General features: G+C 40.0%; 1 protein-coding gene across 2 annotated transcripts in view; it reads right to left on the bottom strand.

Moving 5' to 3' along the window:
* The window catches only part of LOC117157940 (semaphorin-1A), a 382,000-nt gene extending 361,706 nt beyond the window's left edge, over positions 1-20,294 (bottom strand). Inside the window, exon 1 of one of the 2 annotated variants that reach the window (XM_033336297.2) lies at positions 19,876-20,294. The gene's annotated coding sequence lies outside the window, so the exon portion shown is untranslated. The remainder of the gene's footprint in view (positions 1-19,875) is intronic. The other variant, XM_033336296.2, reaches the window with a different exon arrangement.
* Positions 20,295-20,763: the final 469 nt, after the last annotated feature.

Here is a 20,763-nt window from a genome sequence, read left to right as displayed (position 1 = left end):
TATAAATCGATACTCTGGAGTTGGAATAGTTTCCCTATGCAATACGTTCGTTGATTATAAACGTATTATCCGGATAATGTTCCATCCCCGCGTCCTTGTACCCGGTATATACGCTATATACGGTACAGATGCTGGCTTGGCCGCAACAACTTGCGGAATCGCCGAGAATGAAATTCTTGTCAACCTAGTTTCGACGAGACTCGTGCGGCCAGCTCTACCAGCGTTTCGTTCAAACGCACGTTTGCAATCGAATAAGAGAGAAGGGCGCGCTGTACAAAGCGAAAGGTAGAAAGAGAAGACGCAGGAGCGTGCAGAAATCAGCCGCTTTTCAGTCCAAAGCACTCGACGCTCCTTGCAGCCGGGTTGCAGCATGATCTGACCCGTGTGCAGCCGTTAAACCGAGGGGAAAAAGAGAAAAGATTGAAAAAAGAGGAAGCAGCGGCCAAAGGGTAGCCAAAGAGAGGAAAGAGATAGAGAGAAATGTCCAGGGAAAACCAGTCGTTGGAGCAACACGACACGCGAACAGAGAGGGATACAACTGGCAGCTGGCGTACGTTCATGTTGGTCTATCTTCTACCTCAATGACTGGGGAAAGCGAGAAAGAAGGAAGAGGAAAGAGGAAAGCTGCGCAAGGGACAGGAAGAAACAAAAGCGAAAGGGAAGCAACAAGAATGAAGAAGGGGCAGAGAAGAAAACGGGTGGTAAAGAGGCTGACGTAAAGACAGATCGAGAAACAGGGGAAAAGAAAATGTAAGAGAGCCGGCGCGCCACGGCACGGCACGTCGGCGCGGCGCTGTGGAATCGCTGTGAGAATCGAGGGCTCGCGGCCGTCGTTTCTTCTTCGAGATACTCGTTCAAAGTACACACTTCGCAAACGCGGAGCCTACATCCATTCATGATTTTTTCAAAGAAATCCTCTATCCTTTCATATCTTTCCCTTTCCTTTTCTAAACGGCCAGCCAGTGTGGACCACGGGCTGAAATTATTTAACCACAGCTTCTGACCGCTAGCAATGTGCTTATTTTTTCCGCCCTCTCTTCTTCCTCTCTTAACCTCTGAATATTCCACGCTCGTGCTAGATCGAAACGAATTAAACGCGAGCTCGTAAAGAGAACGACGACGATGCTGTTGCCACGATTCTCGCCAAGCCACTCGCATCGAATAATAAACCGTGTTTCTTCTACGTCGCGAGGTTTAAGGGTACGTTGGAAATTTATCGAACTTTCTGGTTCGCAGGCTGGTTCGCCAGAGTCTTCCCCCGGTAAATTGTAACGATATTTGCCGAAGCGGAATTTAAGGAAGTGGACGGTGTTATATGTGTGTGTCATCGATCATAAAACGGTTGGATATTTTTCTCGGTCAGAGATTGATGGCCCGTCGTGTTCGTCGCGGTCTTATTTTATTTTAATTTGACACCTCGGTGGACTTGGTCCGTTTTGATTGCGAACCATCCACGTATATATTTCACACTGGCAAGTTTACGTTCAACGATAAATCGATGGTAACGAGTGCAGCTTTCCCGAGCTGCGGCTGTTTCGGCCTTCTCGATGAGTTCCGTAATTTTTAACCCACTGGCGGAACAGTTCGTTCGATCGTCGTAGTCTGAAACTGTTTTAAAACTTTGCTTTAGGATGCTCGTCTCGATTTCAAATGGATTTGTCGTGAACAGGATCGATCGCGCGACGATTAAACCATCCGCCCGCCCGTTCTTTTCCCATGCAACACGAATCGAATTCTGAAAAACGAGGCAAAAGGGCGTGTCCAAAATTATTATAATCGAGTAACCGAAACAGAAACAAGCGATACAAACGAACAAGACGATAACGAAATAATCGATGTACGTAGCTTTGAAAACGACAGAAGCGCAGTCACAAACGTTTCATCCGGCGGGATTTCGAGAAAACTGCTGCAAAGTAAAGGACTATCGATCGGTCGGTTTATCATTCTCTGCGCTACTCTTCAGATTATTAAACTAATACTAGAGAAATGGAACTAACTAAAAAATTCATTCGACTCCAGTAATTCGATAAACTTCATTTCAACAAACAAATAGGATTCTGCCGACAGTGAAAATGTTCGTCTCTTGAATCGTATTTACCGCAAACTTCGCCACTATCAATCACCCAGATGTATCTGACAGGTACCTACATGTACATATGTAATGTTGCAAATTTAACAGTTAGCTCGACGTGTTTCTTCGTTAACAACCGAGAAAACATTCTTCTTAGGCAAGCTAGGAAAAGGAAGGTCGATTATTCGATCTTCGAATGATTTAACACGAACAGCCGACATTCCTGGCGAAGCGCGAAGACTATCTTTCTCCGTACCGTCAACCGCGGTAAAAGACCGGAAACAACCAAGCTGCAGCCGTAAGTACGTCTAACGGTATACCATCGTCCTTCTGCTCTTCTCCTCTTAACCGCGAGTTCGTGCTTGCAGTTTTCTGTCCTCCGTTCCTCGAGCTCGGTTGCTTAACTCCTGCGACTGTCGTCTAATCCTTCTATCGGAGATCGTAGACAGTCGTCGTAATCGGACTCCAACTCTCAAGGCGAACCTCCATAATTTCACAGATATTCCTTATGTTCCTGTATTTTTACATCTCCGTCTGTGCCGTCTACACAGCTGTCCCTTTCTAATTTCAAACGATATACATACATATATATGCAATTCGCTCGTTTGAAATTGCCATATGGAGAGAAGAACTTTCGAATAAACGTGATATTCGATATTTTGTAAATTGAAGAAATATGTAAAAACTACACGAATCGCTAAAGACGAGATTTGGAAATGTCAAACGTCGAAAAAGATTGGTATAGGAGATATCGAAGAGAAAAATAATTATAGAATATTCAATGCCATCGTATTTGATCACATAGAGAGATACGCAAGACATTAAAAAGGAATAAGAAACGCCTCTACGTTTTGTATATTTTGTTCCATGCGAGGCGAAAGTAATATAAGAAAGTAACATATCGAACCCAATTACGTATTTATTTGATCATTTTCTTGTTTGATCGCGATCATTTAATTGAATTATCGTTACAGACTTTCCCATTCGCTACGCTTATATACCGCAATTTATAATAATTTACACGATCGAGATGTTCGTGGCATTCTAATCAACAGGATACGATAGACAAAAAGAGTATGGCAGCCAATGTCAATCGATTTATCGTTATTACAAACAGGATTGCCAACACTTTTCTAGATTGAACGACACCTGTACAGGAACCCGTGAAGAATACATACGCTACGTTTGTAGTAGTATTTCAATATTTCGGGAAAACATTTTCATGAAAACCTCAAAATCAAACAAGCTGCGCTATAACAATATAACTTTATTACGGCACTTGTTGAAACAATATCAAAATGTGTTGTAAAAAAATATGCAGAAATTAAAATCTTTTATGTATAAACGAGAAGAACAAAACGATGAGAGAGAGAGGGAGAGAAATATAGACAGGCAGACAAAGTTTCTATGAGTGTGCATGTATATATACATATAAATGTATAAAAAAAAAATTGAGCGAAACTTGAAAACGAGAAACGAAACATAAAAATTTTAATTCAACACGGAACAAATTCGCCAACATATCTACAAAATTAGCCAAGTTTTGACAGAGAATTTAACTAAAATTTTTTATCAAATAATGCGGGTAGGTAACAAAAATTATTCAAATACGAACTTGTAGAAGATCAAGTGCATCGATAAACACCTCTTTTAATCCGAAAAATGATTCGGTGGATTTTCATAAAAATGAACTAACCGCAATCGCAAAACACACATGAGTTTCATAAATTTGCCGGTCGTTTCTGAAAAAGACAACAGAAGGTTCTGGCGATTCGGTCGTTTGCAGTTTAATTTTAAACGGCGAAGGTAAACACGAAACAGACGCGGTGACGGTGCGTGCGAGGATAAAACTAGCAACGCGTGGACCTGGCGCGCCGCGTTACTCCTAGCTGACACAAGGGTAAAGTTAAACAAGAAAACGAATCAAACTAACTGCACGACCTCAAATTCCGTCAAACGTCGCCAACGTCGGAAATTTCTGTAACGAGCTTAGGGTTGCACGATAGAAGCCGGTGCACCATATCCGCCTCCGTAAACCTGCCTGCAGCGTAAACGCGTTAGAGTAGGTGTCTAGGTAATAACCTCAACGTAGTAGTCTTCTGCGTTCGCAGAAACTTTCTCGAGTTCGCGGTAAACTTCCGTATACCGATGGATGTACAATCTCTCCCCGTAAACAGGCTTCGCTACCGACAATCAGTTACGAACTGTACGTATCGAAAATGTCGGTTATCAACGAGAACCAATTATTACCTCGTTGTAATCCACGAATCACGGAAAATTCAAATACCTACCTTTCTTGCTAGATCTATGCGATCGTTAACACTTTGACTGCCAGGTTGGTCATATGTGACCCGCCGCGGTTTCTCCTGTGACGCCACGGTGGTCATTGGTGACCGGAGCGATTGAACTTCTTACAATTGCAAAAATTGAATGAAAATTGACAGTTAGGGCATTTTGAATATAACCGATAAATAGGAGATACATTGAAACAAAAAGTGCCCCATTGAACAATTAAACGTTTTTATTAGAACATTAATAAAAAAAAAAATGAGAAGAAATCTTGCATCTAACGGTGCACTGTGTTCGCATCCATAACTTTGAGGGGTAATCTACGAATATTATTATAAACACACCTTAGAAAATACTGTGTTAAAACACTGTGGCGTCCTGAGCGAAACATGTGATTTCGGCGTGGCATTCAAAGTGTTAAAATAAATATACTATTATTAGATGCTCCTTTTAACATGTCTATCCGTGTCCTTATAATTTTTTAGAATCTTCAAGCTGAAAATGTCGCTACAAAATAGAAAACAAAGAGCAATTTGAAAAACACTATCGCGCTATGAGTGTGAAAATTGTGACGTGGGTGTATGTGTCGCGCCGTGCTTTAAAATATATCACATTCAGTTGTATTATTAATTATTAAAGTAAATTATTAAAGTTCAAGTATATGCATGATATCTTTAAGAAAAATTATAATTTAATTATCAAAAACTTCGTTCCAATGTGCTTGCGTAGAGAATGTAATAAACAATAAGTGCTCTTGCGTTTGTAGTACATCGGCGCGCCGTTAGGTGGCCTATAAGATATTTGCTTTCTCACTAGTTGTAGCATAAGTAGTATGTTGCTTTATATATGGGAAACAAATCGTACCTTACCTTGGTAGTACACATACTAAAAGTGGAACGATACAGAGAATTGTTTAGCGTGGCCCCTGCCCTGCGCAAGGGTTGACATGCTGACAAACTCGTGATGTTCCATTGAAACATGTGTGTGTAATATTGTGCGTTACAACCTGAGTTGGCCGCCGCACAGTGACACGCATATTACAGTGTGTGAGTGTGGTAGGTGTGAGTTTGTGAGTACGTGCGTGACAGGATCCCTTTCAACGAAAGAAGAGAAAATGTAGTAACTTGGCAAGAAGAGGAGAAGTGACACTAGAAGAGTAAGTGAGTGAAACACATGTAATTGTTATCTATGAACATCTTGTAAAACACGTGCTAAATAAATAAAAAATATTTTTTATTTATAATGAATTCCTACATATTTATTTCGGCAATTACGATCCATAATTCTCAACACGTAATATGCATTCAGTGTAACAAGAATCTCATATGATAAATAGTTAATGTTTTATTTGGGGCAACTTAAGTTTGTGATAGAGGAAGTCATATAGGTATTCCGTCTTTTTGCAATTACGAGGTTTCTCGGAGTGAAAAGTTTATTTCGCGAGTACATCGTACCTCGGCGACTTATATCGGGGTTCCAGGCACTCGTGCCGTAGAAATAATGGTCGCAGTAAGCATATCGGCATAGCAAACTACGCGTAATACGTTGGACAACTTGATAATAACTTGCAACCTCGAGTTTCGGATCACCAAATTTATTCAACGGTAATCGAACATCCGGAATACGAGAGATTCCAAGAAACGACTTCCGTTCCCGGGAAAATTTAAAATGTCAAAAGTTCACCCTTAGACTGTAAACGTTTTTACGCTACTCTAACTATAACTTTAACTCCGACCTTCGTGTCCGATGCTTTTTCAATGGGTAACACTTGTTAGAAAAATGTTTGGTTCGATTCTTAGCAATTTTTGATCCTAACTGTTTAACTTTTCTTTTATAGTACTCTCTGCATATAGGGCTCTCGATACCTTCTCTGCGAGTTTCGTCGAATCAGCCTTGAGCACCATTCATATTTTTTTCTTCCTACCTCTGTCTTCGAGGTCGACTCGATCGGAAACGAAAGACCCTGCGATGCCACCTGAATGGATAATGACACACGCACATTGGCGAAAAGAAAAAACAATTTCAAAGAATACCTCAAGTGTTAAATCGTTCCCAGATTTCAGGTCGATGTAGCTTGCGTCTAACCATTCAACTTTATACAGATCTTGTAACTGCTGCTACAAGCAGCGGAATAATTCGATAAATTTTTTCGACGTAAAACTTTGTTATGCGAGGACGAGCTGCACGGCACCACGAACAATTACGAGATACCCTGTGTATTTTCTCGAGAGCGCTGTTGCTACGCTTTGCTTCCTAGATATATGTATACCTAGCCTGGAGAAGGTGGCACGTGTTAACACAGGCATTTGCTCGCAACCATGAATGAATAACGAGAGACACACCGTTCAAGATAACGTTTTGGCATCTTGCGTAATGATGCCGGAATAAGGTCGTCCAGGGAAACTCAATAAACGACACGTTGCGTTCACGATAAACAGTAAAGAGCTTCGTTGTTGCAACGATAATGCGAGTAGTTGCTGTGCTCTTTGAAAACAAGTCGGACGATTCGTTGTCGTTCTTGAAACGATCCAACGAAATAATTAAAAGGATTGATTATTGCAGCAGGTCGTTCGATGGAAAATATCGCCCAATAAGATACTTTTTATCGACATAGTAGCTACTTTCGTTCCTCTCGTAATTTAAATATGCACAATCAATTACTTTACGAATTACCCAAGGTATGAGATGTTCTTTTTATAGAAGTAGCTTGGTTCGGGGAAAAACCTGTTAGTCGAATTGAATTTCCTTTGGAATCAATTTAGACTGAATATTATATCGTTGATGTACGTTTATTACACGAACTTCCATATGGGTCCACTTCACCAAGTCGAGCATACAACGTATAGTATAGTATGCATACATACTACTATGCTACTACTTACAGTTGACATTTTTTCTCGCAACCTACGACGATGTTAATAGTAATAATAATAATAATAATTCAGAAGGTGATACGAAGAATACCGAGCAACGGTCAAGCGGAAATCAATTATCTTGGAATTAGTATGACGAAGCTAGGAGATGGAAAAACGTCTGTAACTGCGTCGATATGATGGATTGCTGAAATTACTAAAAGCTCGAAAAATATGAGAAGTCTCTTTTGATAAAAAGATTGAATTGACGTTTAATCGTGGCCTGGAGAAAAATTCCTGTTGTTTAGATATTTCGTACGTATACTGCATTCGAGCAAGATGAACATTATAACAGCACAAATATTTGGTAATTATTCATTAACGATTTAGAGAAAGCACGTGCCGAAATGGTCATTAACGATTTAGGCAACGATACAAACGACAATTCAGCTGGAATTTCATAACGTTCTTACAATTAGTGTCACACAACGTGATAAGAAAACACCTTGGACAACAGCGGCTGCAATTTATACGCTCAAATAAACACGCTTAGTGCTTTAATACAGAGACACCGCAAGCATTTTACGTGAATTATTTCCAACATAAACATCCTGCGTTTAATCATTCCTTTGACTCAGCGCGATATTATTTGTCGTTAATGTGCTTTCGCATAAAGTGGAATACCTTTTCGTTCAAAAACGATGTTATCTATGCGAGTAATTAATAAAAATATAATAACGACAATTGTACGGAATGTACACAGACGACAAATACCTACAGAATTGAACTGAAACCGAACGTGAATTTACGAGAAAATAACAAAATAACACATTACATACCGAGAACTAAGACAGTGGATAAAGGTATGTATTAGCTTTTTTTGCTATCGATTTAAATTGCAAATGAAAAATATTTCTCCCGATTAAACATTTTAATATCGCAAAGTAACTTCGTAAGTGGACTCGATACGTGGATACGATTTAAAACGACGTTAATTGAAAAATGAAATCACTCACGACAGCTCAGTGACTAAAACGTCAGCTATTTCCGCAAGCTATTTCATCGCGTTCGCAAATTCCATTTTTACCTAACAATGGATTTTCCTCTTTTAAAGTTAAACGCTACTTGAGCAAGCATCAAGAAAAATACAGCAGTGTCGGCGTGTGTATATATGCACACATTGCATATCCACGCCATGGATCAATACGTATCTTACGTCGTAGCTGAACAACGTGTCCGATCTGAACATCCATACTTGAGCTCGAGACATACAAAGTGATTGTACTGGGTACTTGCTAACATATATCGTAAAACAAGGGTATAGATACTCGTTAACCTATGTGTTTGCCCGGCGACATAAATATACGCAGAGAGAAAAATGAGCGTTTGCTTAACTTTTACTGAGAAAGATGAAATTGATTGTACCTTCCAACATACAAATAGAATATCCGTGATAAAAAAAAAAAGAATACAAATACAAACTTCTCTCATAATTTTACTCGGACGATTCACTCGGCTCAAGCAGATTCGATTTTGTAAACGAAGTAGCGAGCGCGATTAAATAAAACATTCGTAATAACTGGAATTGAATTTGAAAATAAATCTATTTCTGCTATTATAAAACATTTCTATTTTTGTCCGACAGAAAATAACAAGCGAAAAATAAAATTCTGATCACGAGTTTCGCTTAACGAATAATTCCTCTATTCGAAAGTATCGTGGAAACTCGATTGGAATTCCAACACGCTTCTCCTCTAACCTCTCTAACTGCAATCTAATGAAACGAAATCATCTAACTCAAACGAATATCGCGCCGTTGTTCCAGCGATTCTACCGACTGGTAGGGCGAACGTAAATACTCGTTCGCAAGGATTTCGTCCTAAAATTGCACTACGAAACGTACGGGCATACCCGCATTTTCGACTTTCTCCGTACGCGGCGACAAAAATTTCTCATGGTAAGTTTGAAAGAAATCTGAAAAATTTCATAATACCACCAGAGTCTCTCGAAGATTAAACGGAACGTATGGATACGCGATGAAATGCCGGCAGCCAGTGTTGTACTACTACGCGAGCGACGAGGACGAGATTGTGGAAAGCATCAACCAGCTCTCCGCGTCGTGTCCGTCCTGGCTATAGTAAACTTCAAGGCTAACCGTTCGCCTGCGTACAGTCCCCGATATAAATTACCAACGAGTCCAGACATCAGCGCAGCGGTCCTACCATGAAGATGTGCCACGCGCGCGTCTTGCCTCAAAGCCGTACAAACGCGATATCTACACACATGGAAACGCGGTGATACTATTCGCGAGCCAGTGGAAGGATCTTGGATTACATCTTGTAAGGTGTAAAGAAGATTAAAACGTCAAGATAACGATAGATAGCGAAGGGCACCGTGTTACAAATCCTACGTCGCGTCAACTGATTGCAAGCACTCGCTTGATGCACTAAGGTTGGCAGGTTAACGCTTCGAATTATGAAATTAGCTTAATGCATCTGAAATTTGTTGAACGTTACAGGGGATGGTTGTGTAAACTCGTGTTCAATTTGAGTTATACCCGTGGTATATGTGCAGAAGCGGGTTTACAGTGTGCGAGCAAAGTTGAGGGATGAGTTAGCAGTTAAAGGACGGTTCGTGTGTTTCACCGTATCGTCGACGTCAACGGTACAAGATTATATTAATTTACGTCCGCATCGATGTCATAATCGGAACTCCTACGAGACGACGTCAGATGTGAACAGTGGAAACTCGTCAGTGTAAAATATAAATCTTGTTGTAATAAAGCTGCACATACACAACGAAATCGATACTGTGATTTCATTGAAACGTTTCAAAAATCGCTGAAAATGATATAATATATATATAGGAAATGTACTATGTTTATTTCCCTATAAATGAATAAATATATATATGTATAGAAATTAGAAGCATTTCAATAGTCTCCTAACTAATATCTTTATATCACCATTCATCTACACCATTCATTTTCTTTCTAATCATTTTAAAGATACAGTCTATGTCATTTGCATGAGATATGGGATATACGCTCTTTGTCTTTCTCACAATTTGCTTGGCACTAGAGTAGAAACAAAGGACAACCATTGTTTCAAAGTAATATAGATTTTTGGTGAAGTTGGTCACAACAAGCACATACTGCTAATTCATAACAAAAATTATTAAATAAAATATAAAATTCTCTTAACACTCGCGAACAAGATGAATTCCTTATAATTTCCACCAATTCTGTGTAACAAATGCTGTATCCCGAACGTTACAGCCCTAGACGGTGCTATCACTTGCAAAAATGCAATTTCAAACTACGCAAAGGGACGATAAACATGAAGAAGAAAAGAAGAACAGCGTTCGTTTAAAACGGTAAGAAGCTTTTAAAGTATTAATCATCTTAACGAATAATTCGATGAACGTGGTAACCATGATACTATGCTACACTAATGTCAATGTTTTGTCTATATTCTAGTTGTCCATATATCTATTGATATTTCTCTCTTCCTTAAATTACATTACGCCACTCTCAGGTAAAAGTTCATTTTCCAATACACACTACTCTGGGTCAACGGTAACCCGGCTTCCGATTGTACGCAGCTGTTTCTACGTTGGAGTTTAGAATGTTCCCATATTCGGCCAAATTGACGAACGACAAAGCCGCCTTTTATTTAAAAAAAAAGTCTAACAACGCCTCGCAACAACTTTCGAGTCAAGTTGCAAAGAACTGTTGGTAAAACGACCTCGACGTTAGTGCACACCGTGCAACGATTATTCCATCGCGAAAAGGATGGGACATCTGGAAGAAAGTTTTCGAAAGAAGAACTGTATTTTGAAAGGAAGTCCTTTGAAATCCTTGTTCTATCCTTGCACATGGAGAAGATCGTCGCAGTCTACGAAGGCATTTGCTTCTGAAAATATGGCCAAAAGCGTGACAAAAGTAAGAGTGACGCGTGTGCTTGCAACAACTATGCCGGAACCGCAAGTTTCATGGAAAATTGTTCGTCCAGAAGCAACGATTCGTCGGATTAGCAACTAACCAGGAATTTTCCATGCCGTCGAATACAAAGGAAAGGATTTGTTCAGCCTTGTAGGAACGGTCGATCCCTCTGGCATCACGTGCAACCTATGCGTCTGTCTGTACGTGATAAAAGCTCGTCCTCCCTCTCTGGCAGAGCGCGCGGTGACGCGTTTCGCACCTGTTGGAATGCGAACCAGCGAACGAGAGAAAGAGAGAAAGAGGGAAAGTGAGCACGGAACTAGCGGATGTAGGTGGTTGCAAGGTGGTTGGAGGAAAAGTTGAACGTTCGACCGGAGGTTCGTGCATAGCCGCGGCTACGTAATACGTGGCCGAAAACTGGTGGGAAACGGATCGAATCGAATCCAATCCAACCCAATCCAATCGTAAAAGATTACGTAAAGGCATATGTTTGCAAAGGTCTGGTAGAGTAAACGCGTGACACTGCTGAAACTAATCCAGTGGCCAATTACGCACGATAAACGCACGTGAAAGTCGATACTTGGAGAAAGACGATTGTTTATCATCGAACGATATCTGTATCGCCTTCTCCGAGAAAGCGTTCAGATTAAGAAGAAGAGGGAAGATCGTGTAACGTAGACGAGTGATCTCGTATCGGCGCCGAGTCTCGCGGGATTAATCCTTTCGCTTCGGCAGTCCAGTCCGCCGAAGTACTGAAACGCGCGCCAGAGATACGCACAGTGTGCGTGGTTGCTGTATATACGTTTTCCTACGTCCTAAATAAGAATAATTCTTGTAAAAACCGTATGAGAAATACCGTTTCACTGTCAATGGATTTAATAGATTTTTTTAGCATGAAACACTATACGATCCTTTGGATGCTTGAAATATATTGCGTGAAACGTTTTCATGTTGTTTCAACAATGAGTAACTTTAACGATTTACGTTCGGTCCGATCATCGTACTACGTACTACGGGTTAAGAAGTGATCAATCCAATATGTCAATAAAATCAACAGAAAATGTTCTGCCGATGGCGAAAAAATATATTATTGACTACAGATAGCACTTGTATATACATAATTTGGATGGCGGATATATGGAGCCGCTTATAAACGGCACTCGAAGCGAAAGGGTTAAATACCGAAATTGTTCGACGATCGCGTTCACGATCGGGATACGCTTGGTTCGCAACGTGGTACAACTACGTCGTCGCGTTGCAAAGTATCGAGTGTAAAGCGTATCCCGAATCTTGTAAAGGAAACCTTATCCATCCGTTGCGCTACTTTTACCCCCGATATCTCTGCCTTAATTATCCGGCGCGAAAACTCGCTCGTTACACGCCTCGCGCGGTAATCCTAATCTCGACGTCTCGATCGGGACTACGCCCACGAGCGCAGCACATTCGAAAACCGGAATCTTCCGTAAATCAATGCCAGCGAAAACTATACGCGGCAGCCGTACCTGAGTATGTGTAACGTATGAGGTGTAGATTCCGTATCACCGTGGTCGCGTTATTACGATATAACGCATCTCAAACCACGCGTGTTACGTAATTATGCGAGGCTGCAAGTCGCGAAAATGTTCGCCTGACGTTCAACCATCCGGTCATACGGACGACACGCGCGCTCCACGATTTCTGTTGAAATTATCATTTTACATGTTCCTACACGTGTACGTTATGTAATAAGGCGCGAGAAAAGGAGTAGAGGGGAAATATAAAGCTGTTCGGTCCACTCGACGGTAGTAGGACGTGTACGAGGATTTCTCGGGTCGAGTGTACCTGGCCCACGCTGCCCGTTTCTTACTCTCGGTGGGTAATGGTCTCTTCCCACCCCGTTCTTCTACCTTCACGCTCGACCGTTCTGGCAACCGATGACAGAGCTGCTAGTAAGTACCCGTACCCGTAGCCGTACTCGTTCGTTCGTTCTTCCTTCACTTCGCCTGCTTGCTCACCATTAAAGAGGGAGCGAGCGAGACAAACACTCCATAATGGAAATTATAGCCAACGAAAAAGAACGACTCGCAAGCCTCTGCACGTACAATACGTACGAAAATGAAGGAAAAACTATCAGACTCTTTTCTTTTCGACAGACCACCCGTGTTCCAATTTTTCTCCTGCGAACAACGTAAAACAGGGTAAACAGTAGGTTCGCATCCAGAATATACATACAAAGTTATTTCGTAATTAATATGAAATTACAAAATGAAATAAATGGCATGAAATCGATGAAACGATAGCTGCGAACATTTACAATTAGCTTAACGATTTTTCAACAGACCGATTGACAAATCCTTCGAAGAATGAACTAATGGTTCTAGAAAGTAACATATAATATTACTATAATATTACGTTTGCTAGTTTCTCGAATTTTTGAACGTTTTAGAGTTAAACGGCGATAGATACGACGGTACCTACGAAACGACCTAATAAAAACGTTAGCCAAGGTAAATGGTAAGACAGTTTCGTATTGCGGTTGAGTCCACAGAGACTGATTGAAAATATACAGAAAAAGAGGAGAAAATGTGAAACCGCGAGAAATTATTACGGAATACTTGCGGGATGGAGAACAAGGTAAGAGAACGGAAGAATAGGGCTGATATAAAATCTTTTCTTGAAAGTATACAACGACGTGTTTCTGTAACGTATAAGATGACATTTTCTACGCATGCTACAACGAATGAAAAGGAAACACAAAGTGAAAAAATATCGGAATAATTGAATAATTGATGAATAATTAACAACTAATCAAAGTCGAACCGATTTATTGTTTCTGAAAAACATCGATATTATTCATTACAGGGACCAAAGATAGAAAATGTCGTTGCTGTTAATTTATAGCAGCACAGATTTTATTGTAGAAATGGACAAAGGAAACAACGAGACGAGTTTGTTTCTTCCGGCCGAGCCTTGTACTCTCTACAACCTACAACTTCGTTCGTAACGACTGCATAATAATTTTTAAAAACTCTTCACGAAAGCATGGCGTGACAAATGGAAAAACATCGCACACTATTATGAATATCATAATAATAAGATACGGAAACAAGTAACGATCGTATAATCGTAGATACAAGCCGGATAGCATAAAGAGAAACAAGAATATTTATTCGAAAATCGATATTATTCCGTGAAGCATACGGCGAATAGCCAGCTACCGAACACCATAGATATAGTTCCTCATACTTATTCAATGAAGGAAAAAACAGCACGCAAGAAAGTACTTTAGCGCTGTACGGCGTGCAATGAAATTCACTCGGCGATGGATCCTAACGATTTCAACTTCCATCTTATTTCTCCAAACGAGAATACTGAAATCAGAAATTTTCATTCACAATTGCAAATTAGTAAAATACACGCGAATAAAGAAAGAAAGCGAAGCAAAGAGCGAGAAAGACGCGAATGGTGAGCCATGAATGAAACCCAAGCGAACGAAATCCAAGCGAGAAACACTGAAAATAAGAAACAAAGGATAACGACATCTCGTTACAAACATCGCTTTTCTACGCTTCAGATTTAAGACATGCAACTTGCGAGACAGAACCGTAGCCACGTATTCGGCCCGACACGATGCGATACGACGCGACACAAACAGGCCCAACGTTTCTCGTTACCGTATAAATATCTACTTGGCACGCTTCCGAATATTCCACTTGTCTCTTTACTCTTGCATCGGCATCCATCGAGATAGCAACACGAACAAAACGAAGGAGAGAAACAGGCAGAGAGAAAAGCAAGAAGGAATGTTTTGTCTAGACAAGAAGGAAATGGAGAACACGAAAAGAATAGAGAGCGAAGTGATCGTGGTTGGCGAATGTCCGCTGTGTACTTCCACGTCGACGTTATAATATGTGAACGTAAAACCAGCACTTTCTCTTCCGCGAGCCTGCCTACACGATTCTCAGCTTTAGCACGAATAGTCTACTCGTGTTGCGGTATCAACTGTTCCCGATGACATTAATGACCGGAGAAGAGCAACGTCGCCGTCCACCTTCGAAAGCTGAATAATCGACGACGACGTCTCCAGCAAACACCACGTCGCATCGTGTCGTGATCTGGCGTATAATCCTAAGAATTAACTTCACTTTTTCTTGGTCGATCTTTCATCTTCTTTTTTCGAGAGATTAACGCACCTCTGAGATTCTACGACATTCAAAACGGTCAATTTCTTATACGCAACTTGCTATTTATACGGTTAAACTTATTCGTAGATAAATCACCGAATGTCCCGGATGATTCGGAAAACTGGTAATCGACGACGAGATACCGTTATCCTCGCTATTTTAACCGAACGAGTTTAATAAATGCAAGCATAAGAAGACTCGACGCGATAAATCATCGCTGTACGACAGGATTTATACGTGTGTACCATGGCAAGAAGGGTGTTCATAAATTGCAAGTAGAAGTCAAAGTTTGCCAATTAGAATAATATGAAAACCGCTCGGTTCGAGGATTTACATGAATCGTCTATTCGCACTACCGGTATCAACTCTCCTTCGTGACAAATCACCAGAATGGAATAATGCCAACTTTGCGCTACGCGATTAAGATTGTCGAGCACACAGGAATATCCTGAATAACCGCTGGCGTACATTACGCATCGATACTAATGGAAAGAGTTGCGTATAAAAATTCAGCTCGAAGAAAATATCATCTAAATAAAGAATCCCTGATTTTCTTGCTTTACATTCGGTTAAAGAGAACGAGGAAAACAGTCGGTTGAAACTTCGATTAACACTACAACTACCGCACCAATCAAATTGACTGGTTTTTACAATTTTATTTTAAAATTTCTACTTCGTGTTGTGATGTAATGACTTTCGCAACGATAACCAAAAGAATAATATAATGAATTCTATTTTGTTTTTTATGTATTCAAACTGAAAATAATTTTGTATCAAGGCGACTTATACCAACACCGGTCAAAATAGCTGGTGCTTGTCAAAGTATAAAAGGGTCCCGCGATCTGTTTATCCAACCCCAATTAACCAGTTCTCTCGTTTTGTACAACTTGCCACACGTTTTATAAATTTTTACCGCGTATCGTTCGATACGATGATATCAGTTATCAGGAGAATTCCGGATCGATCGCTAGATCGCTAGATGATAACGCTAGAAATACCATACCAGTGAAAACTGGTTCTACAATTTTATAAATGTGCCAACCATCGTTTAGGGATCATGGTCCCAGATGGATTAATAATACCAAAAATGTCCTACATAACATGGAATTGCTTCTGTAGGAAAGCAATAGATCAATAGATCTAAAAATATTCTATTATTACTTATTTTTTAAAGACCAGTCATTTTGACTGCTTTTTGGTAGAAATAGCTTCGTATTAACTATCGGCAGTATTAAGAAAGTTACGAGCATAGATTATTCTGTTTCGTTGCTACGTACTTGCCATATACTGTGCAAATAAAACAATTCGATCACTGGTTACAATCTTCACTAACTATAACCTGTTGTTGTGTTCACAAATTTCCTACTGTATAAATATTTATACAGTAAAATCTGAATCGTAGGTTGTAATTGACATAATTTCAATGCGAAACATTCGCATTGAAAAACGTTCGAAAAACCAATTGCGGCAAACGAAGTGCAACTGCATATTTCGACTGAAGTACATTTATATACGAGCATTTACATATAAGCAGCGTCTTAGACAATATATCGTTACTTTCTCTTTTAGCTAGGGATCCATCCAAAGCAATGTATATATTTCCATAAATACCTCTTTTTTACAGCTTTCTCTCGTCGAAGAGGTCTGTAAATGTTTGATGAAAGTTCATGGATCACGCAAAAGGTTACTGTACATATTTCTTTAACAAACATGACACACTTTACTCATCCCAATGCACATCTCGTGTTTACATCTACCGACATGTTCTTTCTTACGGTACAAAGTCAAGAAACAGTAAACGTGACTAAATGAAAGAAAAGTTCGTCTCCTAGTGATGTCAATATACACACATAATATACTATTATCGTTAATACGCGAAAGAATAAGATATTATTACCCGTTAAACATTGAAAAAATACGCTAATAAATAACCGTAAAACGTTCTCTCTTTATTCCAATTATTCATATACAAACACGTATCGTATCTTGTTATTCATTTTGTACAACCAGCATTCCAATTAATTTTACAATACTAATTGCTCGTAATATAAAATAGAACAGAAGATTCCATTACCGTTGTTTATCGAATTACCGTTCAACCAACCTACTTGAAACAACGGATCATATTTCCACAATTGGAAACCTAACAAAAATTTAGCTGGCTATTAATATCATGATATACACGAGCATTTTTAGCCCGTAGATATCCAAATTTACAAACGCTAATTTTCAGTTCCAGTGGCTTTCGTATTAACTGTCCTTTGTTTTCATTTAAAGTTAAACTTGCGTAAAAGTAACGTTCAATTTCTGGTAAAGAAAAAAAGAATAGCATATATACCTACTAAAGGAAGAATTTATCAGTTAAATTTGAATTTTCATTTAAGTTAAAAATATTCATCGAGCATACTAAACGGACCTTGTTATATCTCGATGAGCAATTCAAGCAAGAAGCAAGAAGAGCGTGCCACCGATCTTCGAATCATTCGAGTTATTACAAAAGAAAATAATTCGCTTATTATGAACAACAGCCAGCCATCGTTCGAATAATAGGCGTTATAGTAGCGATCGATTTAGATTTGCTACAGACAATTACGAATGTTCCCAGCCACTGGACTGTCATTAAAATACAATGAAAGATGCCGAATAAAGATCATGCTTTATTAGTAAGCCCTTACTAACGAAGATAACGAATCATGGCAATGTAGCGTACCATATAATCATAAAAATATACAAACGCAGTAATTACTGTACAGTGCGTGGAATATAATTGGTATGCTTCGAATTAAATTTAGATTTGTACAGAAAAGTGAAAAATATAATCGGTGCAACAATATCCAACGATGCCCTTACCGTGAATATTAAAATAGAACGCAAAGGTTCAATACGCGAGTAATCAATGTGAAAACACTGCCACAAATCTTATCACGAATCTCATTACGCGACGTTTATTTCTATTTAAACGCAACTTATGTTTGTGAACTGCGTACGCCTGTAAATCATAGGTGTCACTTGTAGACACTATCGTTGTGCATACTTTCAACCACCTGGAAACAGTACAAATATCCTACTGTTGAAAATATTTTTAAAGTGTCATTTTATCGCTACAGTCCCGGTAATCGGATTGTTCTAACCATCAAAATATTTCAAACATTTTAATCCGATTTATATGTTATTATACACTGCAAGTCGGCCATTAACCTTACTATTTTTAACTGCAAACGCTGTAAAACTTTTGAGAAAAAATTGTCTCGTATCGTCATAACGATCATGCATTATACAAAGAAATATAGTCGACACAATCGACAATTTGGGATATTTCCCTATAGCCTGATACAGGCCCAACGTGACCACAAGCTTATCGTGTTCGAACACCACGCGTCGTTACGTTCGAATCGTGGGGCCCCTCGGGCGAAAACCTCGAAACCGGTTCTGAGCGTACAGAATGGCTGGGTAGCCGGTCAGCATGTATATATACGACTCGCTACAACTTTCTAAACTTCCGTCGCGTATACCTAGACGCGTACGTTCAAACCGTGCGCTTTATTTTTCATTTTTCTTCGTCGACGTGTCATGGTGAAAACGTTGCAGAAGAATTTACCTCGTTAAACGGTCACTCCATCGATGCTACGCGCGCATGTTTAGTGTGATCCCTAACTCCGAAAATACTATACTATCCTGTTACAATGATCCGTAATGGAGTGTGAACGACATGAAACAAATATAAGAATGTATATCAAACTTATGGACACGATGAAACTAAGAATTTCATTGGTTCGTTTATTTCGGAATAATACGCAAATGAACTCGAATATTCGTTCGATTGCAAGCACTCATCTCTATTTGTTTACGTTCTTGATCGTATTGGACACAAGTTCTAAGAAACGAGGGTGTGAGAACTGGGACGAAGAATGTTTTTGAACGATGAGAACACACTGTTTATGCGAATCTCGTCAACCTTCATGAATGAGATGAAAATGTTCGAAAGCGTTCAAATCAAATATGTGTATGTTTATATGGCTTGATGCGTATCTCCGAAAATGCCTATTCCAATTGTTCCGAAACGATATAGAAAAAGGCTTTTCCTTTGAAAAGGGAATGGTAATGGGAGAAGGGAGTGGGGAATCGCTTTTCTAAGGCGTAACGCACGCTAGGACCAACACTTGACACATATCACAACACGACGCGACGTTGGCGTCGTCTCTGCACACGTGTATTTACTATTTATGACAAAGGATAGAGCAGTTGTACGAACGAGAATAAACTAACCGTTATTGCACTTCGTGCCAAACGCCATGCGATTCTCGCACGCTACCAGCATTCTTAATTGCACCGGACAACGGTTCGTATTCACGACACTTTCCTCCTACTCTAACTCAGTGACTGCGAGCGTTCGTAAACTTCGAAACAGTGATAGAAGACCCTAAGGCGGAACGAGGGTCTTCTATCACCGGCACTTCGCGTCGACGATCAACGATTCGATGACGCTTTTGAAACAACTAACTCGAGCCTACGAGGATTATGTGGCCGGAAACAAAGGTGCATATTTTTCAAACTTACCAGAAATATTGTCTGGATCGGTACAAAGTGTATTCTGCCAGTATGGGACAACCCTCGGCGCGTAGAAGTAACTCACAAAAAATCCCAATGGGTGTTTAGTGAAAAATCTTCGTGGTAAAACCTACGCGAGATGAAACTATTTCCCTACCATAAACGAACGTTAAACACAGAAAAATAACACTGAAAAAACATCACCGAACTCACTGTCCTTTTTAATAGGACGTCCCACGTAATTATAAATTCCCTGGCGATGCCGTGTGGGCGGGAGACGCAGCACAAAACGAAAAAAAAAAGAAACGAATTTGATCGGCACGTAAAAGCTTCGGTAGCTATCACGAGAGGGTACACGAATAGGACGGAACGAAACAATACGCGCGCTGCTCGAGACGCAACTGCCGCCACTACCGACTCTATTTCCCGCTGTACCCCACTTCTTCTCCCGCGATCCCCACCATCTTTCTCTAGCAGTCAACCATTCTCCCCTCTGCCCTGCTGCTGCTGCTGCTGTTGCTGCTGCTGCTCCTATCCTTTCCGACCATTCTTTGGTCCCTTCTTCGGCCTTCGACGATTCTTCGATACCTATCCTGCACGCAATAGTATGTACTTACGCGACAAAGACCCTACAGACACTTGTCACGAACGTACTAATACAAGCACACTCGTAACCTGAAAATTTTTAAACGTCAAAACAATTAGTTTTACACGATAAGCTTTTCGCACGTAATACGTGTAATTCACTATCTAACGACTATTTGTCTTTATAAAGATAATCATTTCTAACGTCTATTTACGTTCATAAGAACATTTACACGCGCGCGAATACTAGTACGTATACTAATCTATGTGTGCTTTTAACGTTGTAGTTATCATGGGCTAATTTTGCTTAAA

Source organism: Bombus vancouverensis, chromosome 6 (assembly GCF_051014615.1).
Source record: "Bombus vancouverensis nearcticus chromosome 6, iyBomVanc1_principal, whole genome shotgun sequence".
In the NCBI taxonomy this organism is placed as follows: domain Eukaryota; kingdom Metazoa; phylum Arthropoda; class Insecta; order Hymenoptera; family Apidae; genus Bombus; species Bombus vancouverensis.
Note: the sequence above shows the minus strand (reverse complement) of the source record. Positions and strands in the feature narration are given on the sequence as shown.